This window comes from Helianthus annuus, chromosome 9, assembly GCF_002127325.2.
Source record: "Helianthus annuus cultivar XRQ/B chromosome 9, HanXRQr2.0-SUNRISE, whole genome shotgun sequence".
Taxonomy (NCBI): Eukaryota; Viridiplantae; Streptophyta; class Magnoliopsida; order Asterales; family Asteraceae; genus Helianthus; species Helianthus annuus.
In genome coordinates this window covers 126787533-126812654 of record NC_035441.2, presented here as the reverse complement: position 1 = coordinate 126812654, position 25122 = coordinate 126787533, and the positions used below count along the sequence as shown (strand labels likewise).

The window sequence follows — 25122 nt, the reverse complement described above, 5'->3', positions numbered from 1 at the left end:
AAACCCTATTTATACGCTGACCGCTATTGCATGTTACATGTTATTCGATGAATGCTTGTATGTTATGTTAACTCAATGATTGTTTCCTGACACCATAGCAACGATAGTACTATAGTTTGGACTCAGCACCTGTCGTGTACAGGGGTTGTTAAGGGCTTTACTTCACGTTGCCCAGTGAGGATATGTGTTGCGCATTCTACAACTCGCAGTCACGTCTGTGCATATTTCATTGTCGATAACTTGCTAGCTTTCACTTTGCTACATGTTACATGCTGGTTATGCATAAACGATTTCGAACTCTATTATATTATCAAACTTGTATGCTCGCCTTTACACTATGTGTATTGACCTCTATTTTAACATATGTGACAGGTGTTTGAATGCTTAGGATGCTTGCTTATTACTTGCTGGAATAAAGCTAGGATGGAGTCTAGAAATAAACTAAATAAAATCTGAGTTGTCAGAATGGATATTTGTCTTTGAGAACAATGTCTGTAATAACTGTTTTTATTTTATATGTTTGTGGTATGGGACATGAATCTTTAATATATTATAACTAATAGTTGTTATGGATTCTCCTGGATAATCTGTTTTGCTCAGTGTCGCGCCCCGATGATTCCGCCATCGGTTGGGGTGTGACAAGAAAATTCTAAGTCCAAAAAGTGAGTTTGAGTTTGTTTCTTCATCTTTTTTCTTTTTCTTTCTTGCTTTCCTCCTACTTGAACAACCTCTAGGAGTGTTACCACATGTTTACCAAGGTAAACAAAGTTGGTACATCACCATTTTAAGGTCCAAAGTTAGGATTATTTTCTAAATTTTGTTAAAACTTTCATACTTATTCTTTTCTTCTTTGTTTTATTGAGATATTATGTTCCAAACCGAGTTCCTAACTAATATTCATCTTGAGGGACTTGAGTTAAGGGTTATTCCAGAAAGCATGAGGTTCATATGCCTCCTTATTAATGCTTCAAAGACCCTAAGTAATCTCCACAATACAACAAAGTGAGAGGAACGAACCAAGTCTTCAACTTGCAATGTTGAAATATTTGAGTTATGGTAATGGTGTGAACAATGGTACCTTGGTTCTACAACTTTGATTCCCCCTACCTCACTAGATTACTTAGTTAATTAGCTTACTTTTATACCATCTACATCACCAAACAACTTTCAAGTAAACAAAGTGAATAAACTACACCAAGTCTTCAAACACTATACATGTTTGGAATGCACTCGTCTAGTTTAACTCACTTGATTGTTTTGGTCAATTGGAGGATTTCATTTTGTTCTTTATATTCATTCATGACCATTCGATCATTCTTGTGATGATTTGTGTATTGGTGAAATCCCAAGGTTAAAGGATTTATCCTACCTTTGTATGACAATCTATGACTTGGACTTTAAATAATATATATATACACACATATGTACATACAATATTCAATCTAAAACCAAACTATAATATCCACCAATCCATGTTTGAATCTCATGTGTTGCATGACAATCTATGACTTGGCTTTTAGTTTTTTTTATGTAACATTATTGAAATACCCTTCTGGTTAAAAAATATTTTGGATGGATAGGGCTATGGAACATGTTAGAGTAAAAGTACCAACCAAAGGGTGCAAAAGGACAATTTTTATACCATTTGGGTAAAAGTGTTAAAAAGAAAATATAGTTTTCTCTATTATAATAAATCATCTAGAAGGACTGTGTTTATTTAAAATAAGGATGTTTAACGTGAATGAGGTCAGGTGCATGACGACATACATACGTAGCTAATATTGGGTATTTGTGTTTACATATCCACTTGCAATATATTGATAAAATATAAATAAAACTAATAATCAATCAACTCAATTATTGTAGCTTCTATTATCAATGTAGATAAATTTGTTTCCTTATATATATAGATTTACTAGGTTATTTCCCGGGTAGATACCCGGGTAGGAAAATTTAAAATACAATCAAAAGCAACAATAATATACGGGTTCAATAGTCATCAACACACCCTTAAATCTTTATATTTCACATAAAAAATGCAAAAGACACTTAATTAAATTAATTTATATATTTTCAACGCACTATTGAGTCAAGTATTTGGTCAACATTGTGTTTCTCTTTCGACTTGGCAGACACCCACTTGGCTAATTAAGATCCTTCACTAATTCCCTGTCAAGAGTTCAACCAATATCACCCCAAAACAATACACATTTTCACGCATTGTCACCCTCGTTGTGTGAGCATAATGATTAGGATTTGACCCATTAAATTAAACACAAAGCAAATTAACCAATTGAAAAATAGAGGAGCTAAATGGTTCATGTTCGCAGATTAACGGGTTCGAACCGAAATAAAAAGTGAAATAAACCAAATAAAAATTAAAATTAAAAAAGACCTTTCTGCAAGAAGCATATACTTCATGGACCAGTTGGCCTCATACCATCTTACCATGTCTATAAGATGATCATAAGAGTATAAGAAGATAGAAAGTGTCACCAACGCTGGTTTGTCCACATTGAAGTTCAAACTCTTTTTGTTGGGCCTTTAAAGTCAAACTTTTAGTGAAGTTTGTAAATTGGCCTTTAACTACAATGTGTAGGAACCTTGTAGTGAAAATTAAAATTAATAAAAATCATATTATTTATTTTGGGACATCCCGAGAGAGAGAAATAAATCCATTCATATTGTAACCAACTGAACATGTGTTTTGGTGTGACATACAAACAAAGTGAAACTGACAATTGAATACAAGTTGCTCATCTTTTTGACCTTTAGTTGGTACTAAAGGCAACCCCATGAGCAACATAAACCTATAGTAAAGACGAATGATATCAAAATAAATGCATAATGATTGAAAATTTCCAACGTGATATGGCAAATTCTTAAGACTGTCAACAAAATATATTCAATGAGGCATTACATTGAACATCTAGTCTTCTACAAACAAACATGCCTTAATCAACCACTAATATCACGTATCTATGGTTCAACTCAAAAATAAAATGACTTAAATCATCATAATCCTAAGCGAAACAATGATAACACATTAAAAACAGTTAAGTGAGACATGACTTACACAGTAAAATGTTTACTTTTTCTAACAACCATGACCATGGAACCATCTTCTAAAGATCAATGGAGTAGCAATAGAGTGTCACTTTTTCCTACTCAAAACAAAAACCCACCAAACCAAAAATTAATAGAGTGTCAAGTTTTCCTACTAAAACACAAAACCAAAACGTTAAAGAAAAAAAGTTATTTCATAACTCATTCATGTGTAATTAATCTCGGAACCACCCGTTTAACCGTTTGAATGTAAAAAAGAACCAAGAGGCGAACCTTAATTATCAAACGGATCGGTCTATGTGGTACTCACTGTTCGGTTCCGTGGTTCTCACTTTGTGGTCAGCTCAAAATGCTTTGACTATAGTTAGAATTGAAAATTTTGTAATTTCATTTAAAGGTCTTTATGTTTTTTTAAAAATTACTACTTTTAATTAAACTATTGGCACACAAGACTATTTAAAGAAAACAATTAGCATTAATTGAAAACAAAAAAAAAAGCATATTGGAATAAGACATTTGTTATCAGGTACCTATCTACATACCTCCAATTGTGGAGAAGCCTTTTTTCATTGTCGTTTTAAAGTCATTCCTTGCAGTTCTTCTATGGCAGATACTATCATAGTTAAAGTGGAGTATACCTCTAACAACTTGTAGGCTAATTGTATAATAATCAGACTTTGCATCAGAACATCTTTTAAAGAAAGACATGATTCAAGCACAAACCAAGCATAGTAAGACGATGGAGGGTTGTGATAATAGTTGTTATGTGTTTCTTTGCAAAAATGCAACTTTTTAATGTCGACATGCTTCCTGAACCATCGCTATTTCCTGCACAATGGTGTGCACCATCAAATGGTTAGAATATACAAGGTCAGATAAAACATGAAGTGAGTACGTTATTTTAATGGATGTTTTACCGAATGTATACTGTGAAGAAGCTTTTCGCGATTCGAGTAACTCTTTAATCGTTTTGTAGTCATAGAAGCTTCCTCTGTCTTCTGCTGCAAAACGTTAATGAATATAGAGACATATATATGAGATTTAGAACAAAATAAGGGAATCAAAAGTACCAAAAGCGGGGGTAATTAAATTAGTGTGTACCCGACGGCCAGAAACTTCATGCAATGCTTCTACCCAATGTGACGTAGAGTCTGCCGTGTAGCCCATGTATCAGAAGTATTAAGCTATGGTAACTCCTGAATGAAAATAAATATGCAATTACATTACAACTTAGGTAATGTGACTAACTATTGATAGATGCATTAAAATCATAACGTATGGAGCAAAAAGTTTGAATATATGAAAAATCTAACAAACTTCACACCAGCAATGTTCTCAATGGCTAGGTTATCGAAGAAGCCTACAATACTAATAACAAAACAAAGGATCCATTTCAAACATATGTACTGGGATATTGTTTCCTATTTTTCTTTCGGGTAGTAGTCTGCTGGACACGTTTTAGTTAGATTGCCCGATATACATTTTAACGGAATCTCTATTTTCTTCGGAGGCTTCTTGGAAATCACTTGAGTGATGGTAGGTACATCAGAGCTGACACATCGGGTTGCGGCGCAACTTGTTGCACGTTTACCTGCCACTCTATTGTAAATTTTTCTACTTAAATATATAGATCTTACATGTAGAATTGCACCAGTGCTTTCGGATGTAAAGGGTAGATAAAGCTGAAATGGTTCAATTGTCGGGGAGTATTCGGAGCCAAGACGGGAACTTTGTCGTAATACTTCAATGGCTTCTGCACACTTTCGCCAACAGCCTTATATCCAGCAAAATGTATAACAGCATCAAACCTGCGTACCAATCAAAACTAATACGGATTCCCACTTGTTTATATGCGTTATAATTACCCTATTGCCAAAAGATACACCAAGAATATTAGCAATGAGTAAGTTTACTTTGTGGAGGCAAAAAACTTCTTTAATTCAGGCTTATCCCTGATGTCGATCTGCAGCGAATCAAAACGAAATATAAACAATATAGTGCAAAAATGAATGATTTTAGACAAGATATGTCAACTCAAGTTCCACATTTCATTTTGCATTTGTATCTAAATTTCTACAATTTATCAATAATCATTCATTTTTGCACATAATTTAGGGAGACGAAGGAGCTCCGGTTGAATTTTGAGAAATTCTCTGTTTTCCAAGTGAACCTTACTGATGGCGGATCATCAACTATTGATGCATCAACAGCATTAGCATTTTCTGACCAGAAAATGGACTAAGGGAGTACATAATTTAGTTTACCATCAATCAAATTACCTATCTCTACACAAGCACGAACATGAAATACATAGATTCCATGGACGGAAAACAAAACAGCACAAATCCATATATACCTTCCACTGGTTAAGATCCTTCACCAACAGCAAACTCAAAATGTGGGACTGATATCTCTTCCTCTTCCAGCTGCAATATTAATGTAAATAAAATACAAAAATAATAATAACAATCTAATAAACGAATTCGAAAGGTTCAAGAAAATAATGACAAATCCCTAATGAATCTTTTGTCACCCAGTATATGGTATATAAATAACCGTAAGTAAATATGCGAGTCGTATAGGGTGCATATCCTTTTTACATGAAACAATCATTTATTACCATCTATCATCTTAGATTCAAGCTAAGCACATGAAAAAAATCATTGAAACTCAAGAATGATTCAATCAAGTCCTTAACAAAAATAGTGTGTTTATCGATGATCCAAAACTGAAAACCAAAACTGGTACAAAAACAATAAAAAAAGCAAAATACAGAAAACGAAATGTAATAAAATGCAAAATCAAAATTGGGGAAATCGAATACTGACCATCCTTCGAATTAGGGTTTCAAGTTTGCTATTCACAGAACAAACGACAATTGTGACAACATAAAGAACAAAACCCTGTTCTACAAAAACATAAACACTTACATGCTAGAAAACTAAAAATTGAGGGGCAGATGAACTTCACGTAGTGAGAGATCTTAAACTTCAAAGTGAAGGAACTCATGAACATAGTGTCGGAACCCTAGCAAGTTGAGCAGAAAGGTCGTCGCCATGTCTGCGACACCACCTCTGTCTGTCGCTCTCTTCTTATCAAAACCCATTGTTCAAAAAAACAACAAAACCCAAATTCATATTCATAATAACATACAATTAACAATAAAAGCAATTGGACCACCAATTAGGGTTCGAGTTGAGGATTGCAGGATACCTGTATTTCAAATATCAAATATATTCTTCAGGCAACATTATTGAAACAATAGCAGATCTGTAAGTCAAGAAAGGCAAAGAATTATAAAATGGAAACCTTAAACATACCTCAAAGAAAGAATCGAAGCGGCTTCAATGGAGAGGAGAAAACACAAAGATAGATGAAAAGAATGAAAGCGGCGTTTGTAGTTTAGGGTTTACAGAGAAAATGTTCTGATGTATTGCCTTTTATACAGATCCGAATTCAAGGTAACGGATGACCCGTATTCTATCGGATCCCGTGTCCAAACGAAAAAAACAAAGTGGACATGATTTTCCCGCCAAAATGCACAATCTAGAGGGGCTAATAGCATGACACATCAGCAAAATTTATCACATTTATTATATATAATAGATTTAACAAGAAAATTTAATTAAAAAGAAAAAAATAAAGAGTACAATTGTAAAATATTAATTAGTTTTTTATTTTATTTATTATTATCTTTAACTAATTAGTTACTTATAAGATTATCATTCTCTACACTAATTTTTTTTGCCTACGCATATAAAAATTTATCCTACACATTTCAAAATTTATCCGATACAACTCGTAATTTATCCTACACGCCTACTAATTTGTCCTACACTCTAAATTAATTTTTTTATTTTTGAAAAAAAATGTATATTTTGAAAATAAATTACAAATTTAATGTAGTTAGCTATTAAAGAGGAAGACTATAAGTTAATGATCTATGTAAGTTTACAAATATACTCTTACATTAAAATTAAATGCAAATATTAAATCAAGTAAAATGAAGCAATCCTTTGGTTGAAATTTCTTCTTTTTTTTTTCTTACAAAAAAGTTCTTCTTATTTGAACCATCCACTAGTTATAACCCCGTGTATCACACGGGTTGAATAAATAAATTTTATATACTAAATCTTAAAGACCTCCTTTATTTCATAGGTTGAATAAATGTAATTTTATATATTAAATAATAAAAAGTTATGTCTATAAGAATCATATGTATTGTACGGGTTGAATAAATGTAATATTATATATCAAATAATAAAAAAGTTATATCTTTAAAACCATGTCTATTACACGAGTTGAATAAATGTAATGTTGTTTACCAAATAATAATAAAAAAGTTATATCTTTAAAAACTCTCGTATATTACACGAGTTGAATAAATATGATTTTATACACCAAATAATAAGAAAAATATATTTAAAAAACTAATGGACATACTCGGTACGCAATAGATAGATTATTGAAAAGAAAATACAGTGGTCAAATATGTTATTCAATAAGCAAATAAGCAGCCCGTGATAAATTTAATTTTATATATAAAGTAATATTGAAATTTGTTTACAATTTGTTTAAAAATTATGTAATAAAATAGATATAATAATTTTTTTAATAATGAAAATAAGAATAAATAATAGATTAATACAAAGTTTGGTTTTGGTGGTAAATAATTTGGTTATTTGAAAATATCTTAAATTAATAATTTAAATTTAAGGATAACATTTTATTAAAAATAGAAGTATTTTATTCAATATTTAAAGTAGGATACGATTTCGTATTGATTTTTATTTATTTAGTTAATATAAGATAGAAAAAAATATGATTGAATAGTTGGGAGTTTGTATGATGATAAATCGGTTAACTGTATTATAATGTCATATGTTTTTAGTTATATATATTTTTAATTATTTTTTAAAAAAAATAAGACTTTGTTACTGTTAGTAAAATAAATGATTTTATATTTGTAATTTTGTTTGGTATTATTTTTTATTAAAAAGTGCATATTATACATATAATATATTATGTCTTAAGTTATTGATGTCGTTCAAAAGATTTTGTAATTTTATATCTAGCATTATATATACTATGGTAAAAGTTTAAAGTTTATTAGAAATAATTACATCATCGGTAAGAATAAGAGTAAATGGTGTGAAATAAAACCCTTTAAATCCCCCATTTACGATTTATAAAAAAAGAAAAAAAATCAAAAAAAGAAGACGAAGAAATTTGATTGGTTGTGCCTCACCCTCTACTATTTCACGCCGCTAACCCACTGGCAGAGGCATGCCATAGCGTCCCCTTTCGCTATGACGGGATAGGGGAGGGGCACCAAAATAGCTGAGGTTGCCGGAGGCGCTAGGCCACACCGGGTGGTCTACACGATTCTTTGAGGGTCATGTAAGACATTACATACTTACTTAAAGTACAAAGTCGGTGTGTTTTCCACAACCACCCTCTAACTTTGAAGATTTTTTTACTTTTAGCTTATAATTTTGTAAATTACATTTTTGGCACATATTCCTTTCTTTTAATTCCTACTTTTGTAGCTTACAATTTTACCTGTGCTTTGGTAATTTACATTACTATACATTATACCGACCTCTCAACTTTTAAACTTTGTATTTTAATATTTCGACACGAATTTGGTGTACGATTTCGTGCTTTATTTTGTAATTTTTCCTACATATGAATCGAGTCGTTTATAATTCGTTTTGAGTTGACCGTATAGATTCGAGTTAATCGAGTTGCATATAATACGTTATGAGTGTACGGTATAAACTTGATTTACTTTACGTTTTGATTCAATCGCAATACAGCATATGTTGCATTGAGTTGAATCGGATACGTCGAAACACGTATTTCATATGATTAATGCATCACATAACGTTTGGACTAATCCATTCGATATTTGCAATGTACCCTCGCCGCAACGCGCACGGGTCTTATTAATAGTTTCATCATATAAACATTATCTAAAAAAAGGTAAAAACCTAATAAAGCAAGGGGGTTTCTTGTATAAAGATATACTTACAGTCCTGAAACTATAAAATAAAAAAGTCAAACAACAAGTGAGAGTCTCAGATCTATTTTATACCCAAAACAACCCATCGGAAAACTATATCTTCCATCTTAAAAATGAAAAACAGTCAATATACAGGGCCTCCGACCAGTCAACCTTTCCGTCCTCAAAGCATCGTAGGCACAGAGACCGATTCATACAAAGAAGCTCCAGGATTTCAAACCAAAGGTAATATGACTCTCGTGACAGATGGTCAACGCACGTTGCCAACGGGTCAAACTTACATTCCAGCTCCAACATACACAGATATGCCGCATGGTGCAGATACCATTGGTATTGGTAATGATAACTTTCGGCTTGTTACAGCCCGTGACGGTGTTCAACAACGACCGACTCTTATTGATGTAGTTCACCGCGGGAACAATACTTATACCGGCAGCAAGGGAGTTGTTGTTAATAAAAATATTGTTAAAGATGTAGGGGCTCCTGGATTCACAGACCTACCCCGACGAAATGCAACTCTTGCAGCTGGAGAATTAACTGGTAGCTCTACTCCGACCGTTGATCAATATGGGGGTGTTGTAATCAGTGTGGTCGGAAAGAAGTTCAGGGAGGTAAACCCGACGGCATACTACATAGCAAAGAAGAATGTTATTTGATTTGATTGATTATCCACTGGATTTCCAATATTGTTGTGTTATTTGGTTGTTGTCAACTAGTTAATTTTTTTTTTTAATGAATTACATCTATTTGTGTCAAACTTAATTATGTTTGAAATTCATAATGTGTTTGTTTTAGAAATTTATCGAAGGAAAGGAAAATATATGTTTAAAAGAGGGAATAGAAAAAGTGGATAAAAGAGTGCAAACTGTTTGGTTCATCTTGTTACGAGTAAATTACAAAAATCGTTTTTTTATTTATTTTACTGATTTCAAACTGTGTCATTTGTCTTTAAACATACTCGGTGTTTGCAAACTTTTGCACGTTATGTCCTTTATCCCTAACTCAGTTAGTTTTATGGTTAAATATAACCAAATGGACCCACATGAGGGTGTTTTGGTCATTTTACCCTAAATACTAAAATAAATAATAAAAAAACTAATAATAAATACATTCTATCTCTCTCTCTAACCTCCTTTCCACCCCCACCTACTCCCACCGGCCACCACCACAACCACCGTCACCAATACCCACCTGCCACCACACCCCACCTGCAACCACCAACACCACCATATCCACCTACAACCACCCCCACCTATTCCCAGCAACTTAATCCAATCATCTTTAACATTCGCAACAGCTAACGAAGCTCTTCGCATATGTTTAAAAACCACTAGACCACTAAACAACCTCCTGCTTGACCTTAAAACCCTAGCCCCAAAAACCCTAGTAGTCCTCCTCATTTCCACCGACGGCATTGGCACCGGCACCGTCCGTACTCTCTTCCGATGAGTCCTGACCACCTCCGGCATTCGTTCCTCCCTAACTCCCGTCACTATCTAACAATTTTCAACACCGATGACGTCAATTCGAAACCCTAACCCTAATTCCCCAACAACAGCTAAAAATTACACATCTACATACACTTGTACACACATATAATCAATAATCGATACAGAATTACAAGATCGTATAGTCATATACTCGAATTAGATCTGTATTTTTCATTGGTGAGATCGATTTGCGTTACAGATTTGATTTCATAGTGGTGCGATGGCGGGGATGTAATGGCGGTGGTCATACGATAGGGGAGGTGCAATGGCGGTGGTCATGCGATGGTGGTGGTGGGGGTGTGGAGGCGGTTGTCACACCCGAACCGATGGCGGAAATATCGGAGTGAGACGAAATAGATTGCTCATTACACATAACGTTAAAATTTGTGACAAGTATTTAATGATAAATTTCATTTCTTTGCTAAAAGGATCAAATTACATCGTTTGAAATAGAAATACAACAAGTTGAAACAATGAAGTACAATACAACAAGTAATAAAGTTTAAAATGCGTTTCTAGGCATCCTACTAAGTTCCATGCATCATCAACATCATCATAAACCTGCAACATGTTTAGTATAGTTCAATATAAACGTATTGGTGAGTACACAAGTTTTAGAGACATAGCATAAGTATAAAAGAATTTCTTGAATACAACATGGCAATTTTGTATACAAGGTTGAACTAGCATGCATAACTAAAAGTCAACCCGAGTGTCCACAAGAATAATGTGCATCCCTCGCCACCGAAGTGAACGAGACAGTTATGTATAATAACGTGCATCCCTCGACACCGAAGTAATCGAGACCGTGAAGTATGTTAACTTAACAATACCCCGTCGGGTGGTGTGCTACTCCTATAGCGCTATAATTGTTAAGGTGGGCTAGCTAAGTTAATGACAAGTAGCATGTATGTATTCTAGCATAAACCAAAGCATAACAAATAGCATGTATGGCGGATTGAGTGAATAAATATATTTGTGTGATTTGTGTATTTTGGTAAGTTATACATGTTACACCTAAAAGTGCATTAAATCGAAAAAGGGTCAAGTGTACTCACAATATTGCACATGCTTTCCGATTATCCGTGAGTGACGAGTTGTTGGAGAATAAGGATTAAATGGTAAGGTTACATGATATTTAGGAAATGATGAGATTCGGGATTTAGAAATTAAGCATCAAAAGTACGTATACCAAAATAATGTCTAGTTCTAAGAGCTCGTTTATGACACCATATCAAGTGGTTTCATGGGTCCCAAATTGCCCATTGGAGTCATAACAAATAACTTAGAATCTTAGATATCTTAGCCTAAGTTTATGACGAACAATCATGACTCGATTATCATCACAAATTCAGCCATGTTTTATATAGATACGTACAGTTCATATAGTAATAATAACATCCTAAAACGAAGTCCAATCATAGATTATCATGTAGTATCTATCATGTATGTCAAGCATGGAGGTTAAAACCTCATTATATGATTCACCACTACACAAACCATCACGAAGATGTTTCGGAGGGTCATGAATAACAAGAAAGTAAATCTATTCTAGCAAGTCACAAGAGTGTTCATAAGGTTCAAATGAAGGAGTGGAACTTAGTTTAGAAAGCCAAAGCTTCCATTTGTTCACACTTCACAAGTCATAAGTTCATCATATGGAAGATGATGTCTTGTGCTTGCTTTCATCATTCAAATACGATGCATAAACTGAATTAAAATGGGTGTTTGAACCCAAAACTTTGATGGAAATCACTTCGACACAAACCCACAACCATGGACTAAGTTGTGAGCTTGGTGGGAACAAGATTCCACCAAGTTTCTATAAAAAACATGAAGATACAAAAAGATAAAAACAAGCAGAATTTAAAGTGCACTTTGGACCTCGAAAATGGTGAGGTTTCACCTTAGTTTGCCCAAGCAAACTTGTGAAAACCTTCCTTGAGGTTATCCAAGTCTTTTAGAAGAAGATATAAGAAGAAAATAATAGAAGAATGGCTGGAACTTTTTGCTCAAAACTTGCTGAAAATTCAAGGAATTAAAGAGTGTTTTGGAGTGCTTAAGGTGTTGGTAAAGTGGAAAAATGAATGAGGAAGTGTTGTATTTATAGGGGAGTAATTAGGGTTTGAGCTAGGTGAGTAATAAATAGGATTAGTTGGGAGTTAATCCATTAAAAGCAAAAATATTCAGCTTAGATGGCTGAAAATGAATGTTTGTAGCTGAATAATCATCCATTTATGTCCATTTTTGGGCCTATTTGATGACTAATCTATTAACTTTAAAAGGGGAGATAATAGTAAAAAAAGGGACTAAAGTGGCTGCCATATTTCCGATCGCAAGGCTGGACAGCCCTTAATGTTTTTATTTATTTATTTTTTTTTGACATTTACGATGTATATTTGAGGTGTTTGTTATGTATTTATGATGTATGAATGTATTATGTGAAATAAATATCTTTTAAGTGAATGGAATAGAAGAAGACATGTGATTGACTAATACGCAGGAAACAAGTTTGTATAATAGGTGTTTAGATACCAACCGAGTGACAAAAATATATAAGTTAATCTTATAATTGAATGATCAAGCATTTGTATGTATGGAGGGTGTAAGATTACGAATACACGATAGTTGTTTGCGAGTTAAACCTTCGTTTATGAGAATTATGAATGATGTATCAAACGAATGTATGTATCAAGGTATAAACATGTATAAATAATGTATATATCAAATAAAAGATTAATTTTAGTACGATCAAAGTCTTGGATTTACAATGGTTCGAAATGAGAAACGATTACAATGGAAACGAGTTTCCGAAAATAGAATTACGATTCAATCTTTCTAAAAACGGAAAGTTGCGAAAAAAATGAGGCGTTACAGATTTGATTTCGTGGTGGTGCGATGGCGGAGATGTAATGGTGGTGGTCATACGATGGGGGAGGTGCAATGGTGGTGGTCATGCGATGGTGGTGGTGCTATGGCGGTGGTGGGGGTGTGGATGTGGTGGTGGTCCGGTGGGGTGTGTGCAAGTGGTGGTAATGGTCCGGTGAGGTGTATGGCGGTGGTGGTGGTTCGGCAATTAGAGAGAGAGAGCTGGTGTGTGTGTGTGTGTGTTGTGAGAGAGAGGTGTTTATGTGAGTGTATGTAAAGGTACTTATAAACATATCTATATATAATTTTTTTTATTATTTATTTTAGTGTTTAGGGTAAAATGACCAAAACACCCTCATGTGGGGTCCATTTGGTCATATTTAACCATAAAAACTAACTGGGTTAGAGCTAAATAACATAACGTGCAAGGGTTTGCAAACATCAAGTACGGTTACTGTACTTATTAAACACAAATAACACAGTTTGCGATAAATAAAAAATATAAAGGACTATTTTTGTAATTTACTCTTGTTATTTCATGAGTGAAAAGTGAAGTCTTTCAATCAGTGGGGTTAAAGTTAAAACTATGAGATGTAGATATATTTTCACTAGGTCGAATTATAATTAAGAGATGATTATTTATATTTTTATTAATTATTAGTTGCTTAAATGCTTAAATTAGAATTGAGTCTAGACATGTTTCTTATTTACCAATTAGTATAGCTTTGGGTTAAGCATTAGGGCATTAGGGTTATTACTGTGGGTCAATAATATTGATTGGATTGCAAACATCGCATGATCCAAAATCTTCATCTTCGCCCGTGGCTCACTTGATCTAACACCGAGTCAAGAGAATTTCAGTTATTGGAGTCAAAGTCTTTGCCATAGAAGCTTAACATGTCTCAACCCGTTGAAAAACATAATATAATAAGTTTTTATGATTTCTTATTCAGTTCCACAATTTGAAATTCCCGTTCACGGCCAAATGGCCAAATCAAAAGAAGTAAAAACAGTTTCGCCTAAATTAAAATTTTCAAATTAAACCTCACAGTACTAGCCCCAATTCTCATGAAGCTCGAAAGTTTAACATTAACTAGTACGGTTGTTGACACGTGTTGTTTTGATTGTCCATACGATACGATGACACCTAAGGCTAGAAGGTATGGTGAGGCTCATCCTCAATGGGATGGGCCGTCACGTCACCGGAAGTGAGGATGAGATTAAAGGGCATGGACCAAGGGGGTGGAGGATGGGTCCCACACTATTTATAAAAACAATTAAAAAATATAATTGATTTGATTTTTTAGAGAGAGAGAGAGGAGAGAGAAAGATGAAAAAGAGAGAGAAAGGAGGGCCGGCGAGGACGGAGGGGAGGGGGCGGTGTGGGGGTGCGGCTAGGGCTGCAAATGAACCAAACGTTTGCCGAACAGTTCGTAAACCATTCGGCGGGAAGTTCGTTTGTGTTCGTTTGTTTAATAAATGAACGAACACGAACAAGAAATTCCGTTCGTTTAGTTAAACAAACGAACATGAACAAATGCCGCGTTCGTTCATTTATGTTCGTGAACGTTCGGTAACGTGTTCGTTTATACTTGTTTATGTTTGTTTGGGTTCGTTTGTTTGTTGGTTTATTAGGGACATTAAGAATTAATTTTTACTTAACACATCAAAATTAGCACTGACATATTATTTAATAAATAAACTATTGTTCAACGAGCTCGAGTTTATTCTGTTTGGATTAAATGAAGACTTCGAGTTTATTTTGGGTAGATTAAATGAAGACTTCAAGTTTAATATGATATATTTTTGAAACATTATTTTATGGTGATTTTGTGTATCAATCTCTTAATTATGTTTGGATAATTGGTTAGTATATCTTGGGCAGATCTATGCCATGTTTATGATGAAAGATTTGTGTTAGTTTTTGTTAAAGAATGCTTGTTTGTATTCGTTTACGTTCATTAGTGTTCATGAACGTTTGTTTGTGTTCGATTGCGTTCATGAGCGTTCGTTTGTGTTCGTTTGCATTCGCATTTGTCTAACACCTAAAATTCACAAACAAACACGAACATGTTCTTTTCCTTAACAAACAAACACAAACAAAAAAGCTCGTTCAGTAAGTGTTCGTGAACACCTATTTTCCTTAACAAACAAATACGAACAAGGCCTTGTTTGTGTTTGTTTAGTTCGTTTGCAGCCCTAGGTGTAACGCCGGGACTCGCCGGGGCAGGGCCGACCCCATACCTTCCAGTCTAAAGAGTTTTGTTAAATTGTAACTTTAAAGTTACTACATTAAGTTATTTTCATTGGGTTTTGTCTTGAGATTTACTAAAACCCATACATGTGGGTTTTTATATTGAAATATGGGTATAGGGCTGGGTTTTTTTGTCGATTTACACGTGTGCAAATAAATCTAGGTTTTTGTCGATTTACACGTGTGTAAAATTTGTAAAATCTCATTTTACAAGTGCGTATATATGTGTTGGTGCTAGCTTTGGGTTTTTGTATTGAGACCTGCTAGTTTTTTGTCGACGTAAAATTTTACGTGTGTAAATAAAGTTTGTTCGTGTGTAACTTCTCTTTTTGTAGATGTAAAATTTTATATGTGTGTAACTTCACTTTTTGGAGATGTAAAATTTTAGACGTGTGTAAAAGAATTTTACATGTACAATTCTATACGTAAAAAAACTTTTTACTTCGACCGTACGTAAGAACATTGAATCCAGGCATACGGAAAGAAACTTTGATAGTTGTCACTATAAGCAAAAACATTTTTACAAACGTAAAAACTTTTTTTTATAATGAATTTTTTTAAATTCTCTAAAAACATCACAAGTAAATCTATCTACATACGATATAAATGTTTTTTTACACACGGTGTCAAGTGTAAATGTTTTATTATTTTAAATTCAAATGTAAACTCACTCGTAAATTATTTCTTTACGTACGGTGACGAATGTAAACGCTTGTTTTTTTTTCCAATTGTCGAATGCAAACTCTCACGTAAGCTCTTTTTTTTGCGTACAGTGACGAATGTAAACACTTGTTGTTTTGGAAATGCCGAATGTAAACTTGCGCGTAAATGAATTTTTTAACGCATGGTGTCATGTTTAAAAATGTTTTTATGTAGAATGTAAACTCCCACGTAAAATGTTTTTTAATGTACAGGTGTAGAGTGGGCACCTTTTTGTTTGGGAATGAATGTAAACTCATACGTAAATGATTTTTTATGTATGGGTGTTGAATGTCAATTTTTTTCGTCGGATGGTGTCGAATGTCAAAAAAAATTACACACAGTGTTGAACCGTTAATTTTTTTTTGAAATGTCGAATGTAAACGCAGACGTAAGATGTTTGTTTAAGTATAGTGTCGCATGTCACTTTTTTACGGCGGGTGTCGAATGTAAACTCACACGTATATATTTTTTTTTTTTTGCATATGGTGTCAAATGTCAAATCTTTTTATGTACAGAGTCGAACGTGATCAATTTTTTTTATTTACTATAAAATGATAGTTTGTGATTTTTTAGGTTTTGTGTGTTTGGGATGTTCTCGTGATTTTTGACGTTGCAAAAAAATAATAATTATCTTTTTGAATTTTTTTACATCGTGTGTTTCTTTTATAGTTTTTAGTTTTGAGTTATTTTACACTGCGTAAAAATGATGTAATCTAATTGGTTTTGTTTTTCAAATTGCCATTTTGTTTTGTTTTTTTACGGTGACGTAAATTGGGTTTTGCACTTTGATGGGTTTGTGTAAGGTGTATCGGAGTTGGTACATGATAGTTTGAAATATTGAACATTGTTTTTAATTCATTTTGTAGGTTCGTTTAACTTTTACGTTTGACATAAATGATATTTAATATGTTGTAGAATGATAGTTTGCAATTTTTTTAGGTTTTGTGTTGCTATAAATAATACTTACGTAAGATAGGTGTCCGTACAGATCTTAGACGATGGAGGTGCAAACTATCATTTAGAGTAAATTACACAGATTGTCCTTTAATTACACCCTAAATTGCAGTCCCCGCCCTTTCCCTTTAATTTGTGCATTCCATGTCCTTTAAATAACAAATTTGCACACTCCTTGTCCTTTTCTCCAAACCCCATCCAACAACCCAGTTAAATGCACCCATGTGCATCTCACATGATGGGTAAAATTGTAAAATCACCTCCCACCTACCTTTAAAAACCCCAGCAGTCTTCTTCCTCACATAACACACTCTCAAAACCCTTCACTTCACACGATCATCCCAATACATTAGAAACCCTAATCAAATCTCAAATGCAATGACGGACTCTTACGAACTGCGACCAAGGTGGTCTATTCGTGCAAACGTTGATCAAGAAACGGTTGAAGATTACTACAGTGAGTTGCATTTGCTCAATTTCCATTAAAAATATATGTTTGGCTGTTGAATTTCTGAAAAATTTATACTTTTATTTAATTTCAGGGCGTTTTCCCCATTTGTTCGCTATAAAGCTACATCATGGTGGTTGTTTCACTAAGTTTCCAAACTTTGAGTATGTGGAGGGTAGGCACAACTATGTTGATCAGTTAGATCCTGACTTTTTCTCTGTTCATGAGTTGGATTTGGTATTGAAAAAGTTAGGGTATGCAACAGATGTTATTAGGTATTATCATTATAAGATACCTAATCAGGAACTAGGATTTGGCCTTCGTGCTCTAGATAGTGACTTAGATGTTATTGGCTTTTGCAAGTACACAACTGATTATAAAACCATGCATGTTTACACTGAGTTTGAAGTAACAAATGTGCATACATATTTCTATTCCCCTGCAAAAAGTAGGATTGCTGAAGTTGTTGATGGACTGGATGGTGTTGAGATCATTAGCAAAAATCCAAGGATGATGTTAGGCTGGCATCCTTTAGCAAATGATTTAGGTGAGAATAATGCTAACAATGCGGGTGATAATGTAGATGAAGGTGTTATTGATAACAATGTGGATGAGAACCTTAGTACTTGTGATGGTGCATATAAACCTGTACTTGATAATAATGTGGATGAGAACCTTAGTACTTGTGATGGTGCATATAAACCTGTACTTGGAGAAGGTGATAATATTACTGTTGAAGAGAGACAAGCACAAGAAAGTTCAACTTTTTTTGCAGATTTCATGAGTGAGTTTGATCCCTTCTTTGGTCTAAATGACAACATGGTTAATAATGAACACCAAAACAATGCCAAGGCTAGTGTTAGGCATGTTGTAGTTGATAGTTTAGATGAAGAAACTTGTGCAGAAAATGAAGATGAAGATGATGACAGTGATTTTCTAGGCGATGACACAGCTAGGGAGGATGTAGAGGTAGATATGAGGGATTTTAGACTAAACATTGATGAGGGGATTGATGAGAATAATGATGCAGTTGGTGATTCAATTGATGAAGATGTTTTAAATGATGATATATTAGAAAGTGGAAGTGAGTCTGATTTGGATGAGTCTAGTGCTAGGAAGAAAATGCTTAAGGGTTTAAGGAATGCCAATGAGAAAAAGAGCAATTTCTACCTAGGACAGATTTTTGGAAACAAGGTAGAAGCCAAAGAATTAATCAAGCAGCATGCTGTGGAAACTAAGAGGGAACTTAGGATTGTTAAGGATGATAGTAAAAGACTAAGGGCTGTTTGTAGGGGTCAGTTACCAAATTTCCAAGTTAATGCACATGGTATCCATAGTCATTCTGATAAGGGTAAAACTGTCCAAAAAAAAAGAGGCAATGATAAAGGACATAACATGAAATCTGCATATAATGAAGTAGGGCATAAAATTGTAACAAGGTCAAAAGAAAAACAAGTGGAAGATTCTCTTGGTAGTAAAGACAAGTCCAGTGGGGACAAAAATGTAGGTGGGAGAGGTAAAAAATCAGACCCTCAAAAAAAGGAGTGTCCTTGGGTTATTTTAATATCTAAAGAGAGAAATGCTGAGACTTGGATGGTAAAGACTTTAGTGACTCAGCACAAGTGTCTCCAAACCAGATCTGTGTATCATTGCACCTCTACTTTTCTTTGTAAGCAACTAAAAGACCAAATTGTAGAAAATCCTAATATTCCTGTGAAGGCACTTCAGGATCAGTTTCAAAGGAAATACGAGGTAGAGGTTTCAAGAATGAAAGCTTTCAGAGCAAAAACAAAGGCACTTGACCAACTTCATGGTGATTATCAAGCACAATACAGTGTTCTAAGGGATTACATCTGTGAACTTTACAAGACAAATCCAGGTACTACAGTTCAAATTGAGGTAGAACCATGTGCAGATCACAGGTCTCTGACCAGAAAGTTCAAAAGAATTTATGTGTGTCTAGGGTCACTGAAGCAGGGGTTTAAAGCAATTGGTAGAGACTTGTTGGGTCTGGATGGAGCTTTTATAAAGGGTCCATACCCTGGTCAGGTTCTTAGTGCTGTTGGTGTTGACCCTAACAATGGGATATACCCCTTAGCCTATGCAGTAGTTGAGGCAGAAACCTTGAATTCTTGGACATGGTTCCTTCAGTGCCTTGGTAAAGATCTGGAATTGGAGTCTAATTCAAACTTTACCTTCATTAGTGACAGGCAAAAGGTCAGTCCAATATTACTTACTGTTTTCAAACTTTACCTTCATTAAATGTTACTTGTTTGTATGGTGCACTTAATGTGTTATTACAGGGCATAATCCCAGCACTGCAGAAGGTGTTCCCATGTGCTGAACACAGGTTTTGCCTAAGACATATTCATGAGAATATGAAGTTGAGATTCAAAGGAAAAGAATACAAAGATAACTTATGGAAGTTAGCAACATCAAGCACTGTTGAGTACTTTGAACAAAACATGCAATCCTTGAAGGCATTTAATGCTGAAGCACAACTATGGTTGTCTGATATCCCACCACAACATTGGTCAAGATCACACTTCTCAGGTAAATATTATCTACACTATAATAATTAACATTGTCAATGTTGACTGATCTGTTATCATGCAACAGGTAGGGCACTATCAGATGTGTTGTTAAACAACATGTGTGAAGTTTTTAACTCAAGGATAATGGATGCAAGAGACAAACCTATTATCACACTTTTGGAGTACATCAGGGAGTATCTCATGAGAAGGATTGTGAATGTGCTTAGAGTTATAGACAACTGTGATGGACTGTTGACACCATATGCTCACAAGAAGTTTGAGGAGATTAAGTTACAAGCTAGTAGGTGTTCAGTCATGTGGAATGGGGAAGACCATTATCAAGTTAGAGGCCCTGCTGGATTTGGTGTTGTGGTGGATTTAAAAAGTAGAACATGTACATGTAGGAAATGGGAGATCACAGGGATGCCGTGCAAACATGTTGTGGCTTCAATATGGAACAAGAATATGTATGGTGGGAAAGGAACAGAACTACCTGAGACATTTGTCCATCCAGTGTACACAATGGATAGGTGGAAACAAGTGTACAAGTATAAGGTGTATCCAATCAATTGGAGGACTTTGTGGCCTAAGTCTAATGTCCCTACCACTTTAACACCACCAAACCATCACAAGCCTATTGGTAGGCCAAAAAAGGCAAGAAAGAGGTCAGCCTTAGAGTTGGAGGAGTCAACAAAAGATGGAAGACTGACAAAGAAGGGAACCACGAAGAACTGTTTGAAGTGTGGCAAAACAGGGCACAATCGCAGAACATGCAAGGGACAGGAGGCATCCTAGGAAGTTTGATAGTTTGTTGGACTTAAAACTATGGTTTTTATGTTTTGTTTAAATGTTTGAAATGTTTGGATGGTAAACCTTTGTCTTTTGTTAAGTTAGAATTTTATGATGTTAGTTATGTTATCAGTTGTGTATGTTTGGAATGATATGTTATGGTGCAGCAAGCGAATTGCAGGTTTATGTTATCAGTTGTGTATGGTTTGCCTTTTGGTTTGTGCAGTGAAGGGTTAGATAGTTTAGGTTGGTTTGGGTTATAGTTTGGGCTTTTTGGTTTGTGCAGCAGGTTATTTGGTTTGTGCAGGGGTGTGTTTCGTTTGGCTTATGGTTTGTGCAGCAGGTTATTTGCTTTTTTGGTTTGGCTTTTTGCTTTTTTGGTCAATTTACTCGTATGTTTAGTGAAGTATAGTTACAGGCGCATCATATTGTACAAAAGATTTGATAACCAACTTGCATTAATCGATTTGCAACTTACAAATTACAAAACACTTCCAACTAAACATAGACGAAACCAACTAAACATAGACCTGCACATTACAAAGCAGAGTAGCATACTAACTTTACATCACATTACATTAAGAAAAAAAGAGCAAACACAATGAAAACAACCCAACTCATGATCAGAAACACCCAACTCATGATCAACATCCTGTACAGGTTCATATTTGCAACTTGTAATGTTTCGACTTTAGATGTTAAGCGTTGGTTGTTAAGAGTCGCTGCTGTTCCACCTTGTGATCTTTCCCAAACCGCGGTATCAAACCAGCAGATGAATCCACATCTAGGGCATCCATAAAACCTTCTCCCTGGGTTCTTTGAAGTACAAGATGTCTTAAGAGTCGCTGCTTTTCCACATCTGCAAAATACCATGATTTCGTGTTTATAGTTTGATGAGGAAACGGAATTTATGTGAGGAACTGTTTATAATCTGATGAAGAAATCGAAACCCTAATTTATGTGAGGAGGAAGAAGACTGCTGGGGTTTTTAAAGGTAGGTGGGAGGTGATTTTACAATTTTACCCATCATGTGAGATGCACATGGGTGCATTTAACTGGGTTGTTGGATGGGGTTTGGAGAAAAGGACAAGGAGTGTGCAAAGTTGTTATTTAAAGGACATGGAATGCACAAATTAAAGGGAAAGGGCAGGGACTGCAATTTAGGGTGTAATTAAAGGACAATCTGTGTAATTTACTCTATCATTTATAAGAAATGAAGAACGACGACTTGGCTTTATTTATTTTAGTTTATTTTATTTTTTAATGATTTATGGCAATGTAAATATTTACCTCAATGTAATTTTTTACATGGATAATTGTTAATTTAAAGACTCTTACAAGTTTCTTATTTTTTTTATTAATATGCAGTAGACTTTATGGAAAAAATAAATATAATTTCATAAATGACAAAATGTTATTTGCAGAGAATTAAATGTCCATCTTGTAATTTTACTAAATTACCTTTTTTTACCAAATAACATTGTTATAATATCTTGAGTAAATTGCCATTTTGGTCCCTGTGGTTTGGCCAGTTTTGCCACTTTAGTCCAAATCTCAAATTTATTACATCCAGGGCCCTGTGGTTTGCATTTTGTTGCCATTTTAGTCCAAAATCCAAAAAACCCCCTTTTTGACTGTTGAGAGCTGCCTAATATCTTACATATAAAGACAAAAAACAGATCAATGGTTTAAGTAAGTTCTCTCGGTTCTTATAACTCAGTACGGTTCTTATTTTACCCAATCACCGTATATATATATATATATATATATATATATATATATATATATATATATATATATATATATATATATATATATATATATATATATATATATATATATATATATAGAGTAGGAGTTGGGTGGAAAGTGTATTTTTCCTAGAAAGTATAGGAAGCAATAAGAACGCGACATGTGGCATTGAAGGATTTTATCTAAAAAGGGCATTTATTTACTTTCACAATCTATTTTTATTTTAGGAAATTATCTTCAATAACTAACTATACATAAATTTTGGAATTTTTTGTTTTCGATTTCTGATCTCACGTAATATCAATCATTCCTTCGTTTTCTTGCTGGAATCTATCAGCATGTTCTTGGTAATGTGTTTTAACAGTTTGTTCTTTGGTGATGTGTTTTAACAGCAAGCAGATTCATACAGCTGTGTTTTATTATTCAGATTCATACAGTTGTGTTTTAACAATAAGCAGATTCATACAGTTGTGTTTTAGCATTCAGATTCATACAACTGTGTTTTAACAGCAAGCAGATTCATACAGTTGTGTTTTAGCATTCAGATTCAAACAGTTGTGTTTTAACAGCAAGCAGATGCATAAAGTTGTGTTTTATCATTCAAATTCATACAGTTGTGTTTTAACAGCAAGCAGATTCATACAGTTGTGTTTTAGCATTCAGATTCATACAGGTGTGTTTTAACAGCAAGCAGATTCATACAAATGTGTTTTAACAGCAAGCATATTCATACAGTTGTGTTTTAGCATTCAGATTCATACAACTGTGTTTTAACAGCAAGCAGATGCATACAAATGTCTTTTATCATTCAGATTCATACAGCTGTGTTTTAACAGCAAGCAGATTCATACAAATGTGTTTTATCATTCAGATTCATACAGCTGTGTTTTAACAGCAATTCAGATTCATACAGCTGTGTTTTAACAGCAAACAAATTCATACAAATGTGTTTTACATCAGCAGATTTCGCCCCAGCTTTCGATCGACTTCCGGTAACTGTTCCGCTGCTATCTATCCTTTCCAAAGTTTCCTGCTTTTTGAATCTCTTCCCTGCAACCAGCAAAATACCGTCAATTACAAACAAGAATCACCCGTAATCGCTTTGTAAAACACGTAGTACAATGAAAGCTTGATCTTACGTATATGGAACAAGGAAAATCTCTTATCTTCATCCATGATTTTAGGTATTTTGGTATGATTTTGGGGGTTTCCGAATTTGGGTTTAGAGAGAGAGAGAGAGAGAGAGAGAGAGAGAGAGAGGGGAAATTGGCGTGTATTAAGGAGATGTGATATCTCTGACGGTTATCATAAGGACGAAATTGCCCCTACTCATTTAAAACAATCTATTAAATAAAGTTAATTACTACAAGATTGCCATTGATTTAATCTCAACCCTTAAACACACCAATCGGATGGACAAGATCGCTTCCTAGACTTTCTAGGAAAAACACACTTTCCGTAGGAACCTACTCTATATATATATATATATATATATATATATATATATATATATATATATATATATATATATATATTGTGGAGGGTTCAAATGAGAAGAATTTTTTTGTAAGAAGAAAAAAGAACAAGTTTCAACCAATAAGAATGCTTCATTTTACTTCATTTAATATTTGTATTTAATTTTAATATAAGGGTATATTGGTAAACTTACATAAATCATTAATTTGTTTGTATTCTTCCCCTTTAATAACTAACTAAATTAAATTTGTAACTCCTTTTCAAAATATATATACTTTTTTCAAATTAAAAAAAAAACAACTTAATTTAAAGTGTAGAATAAATTACTAGTTGTGAGAATAAATTACTAGTTATGTAGGATAAATTACGAGTTGTGTAGGATATATTTCGAGGTGTGTAGGATAAATTTCGAATGTATAGGATAAAATTCTATAATGTGTAGGGTGTATGTAGGAAAATTTTGATATGTGTAGGTTTTGTAGATTATATGTAGGATAATTAATGATTAGTTGACTAATTAATTAAAGAGAGAAAAATAATGATATGAGTTATAAATGAAATAGTATTTTCCTAATATACACTTTCTTCTTTTTCTTCTCACATTAAATTTCTTCTCAAATAAACCTTCCCCTATATATATATATATATATATATATATATATATATATATATATATATATATATGGAGAAGATCATGTGAGGACCACCTCTTATTGTGAGAACCGCGAGAAACAATGTGAACACACAAAAAATGCCTAAAAATA

General features: G+C 33.9%; 1 long non-coding RNA gene across 8 annotated transcripts; it reads right to left on the bottom strand.

Annotated features, from left to right (window-relative positions):
• Positions 1 to 2851: 2851 nt before the first annotated feature.
• On the bottom strand, positions 2852 to 6496 carry LOC110878588. 8 transcript variants are annotated; one of them, XR_002558082.2, is made up of 9 exons: positions 6387 to 6496; positions 5997 to 6279; positions 5423 to 5492; positions 4980 to 5029; positions 4704 to 4891; positions 4168 to 4262; positions 3984 to 4067; positions 3609 to 3894; positions 2852 to 3164 (listed from the first exon to the last, which is right to left on the bottom strand). It is a non-coding gene; the product is annotated as an uncharacterized LOC110878588 (long non-coding RNA). The 8 variants fall into 8 exon arrangements; XR_002558085.2 differs by having other exon boundaries at positions 4704 to 4874; XR_004867189.1 differs by adding an exon at positions 6280 to 6304 and having other exon boundaries at positions 4704 to 5029; positions 5997 to 6154; positions 6387 to 6401.
• Positions 6497 to 25122: the final 18626 nt, after the last annotated feature.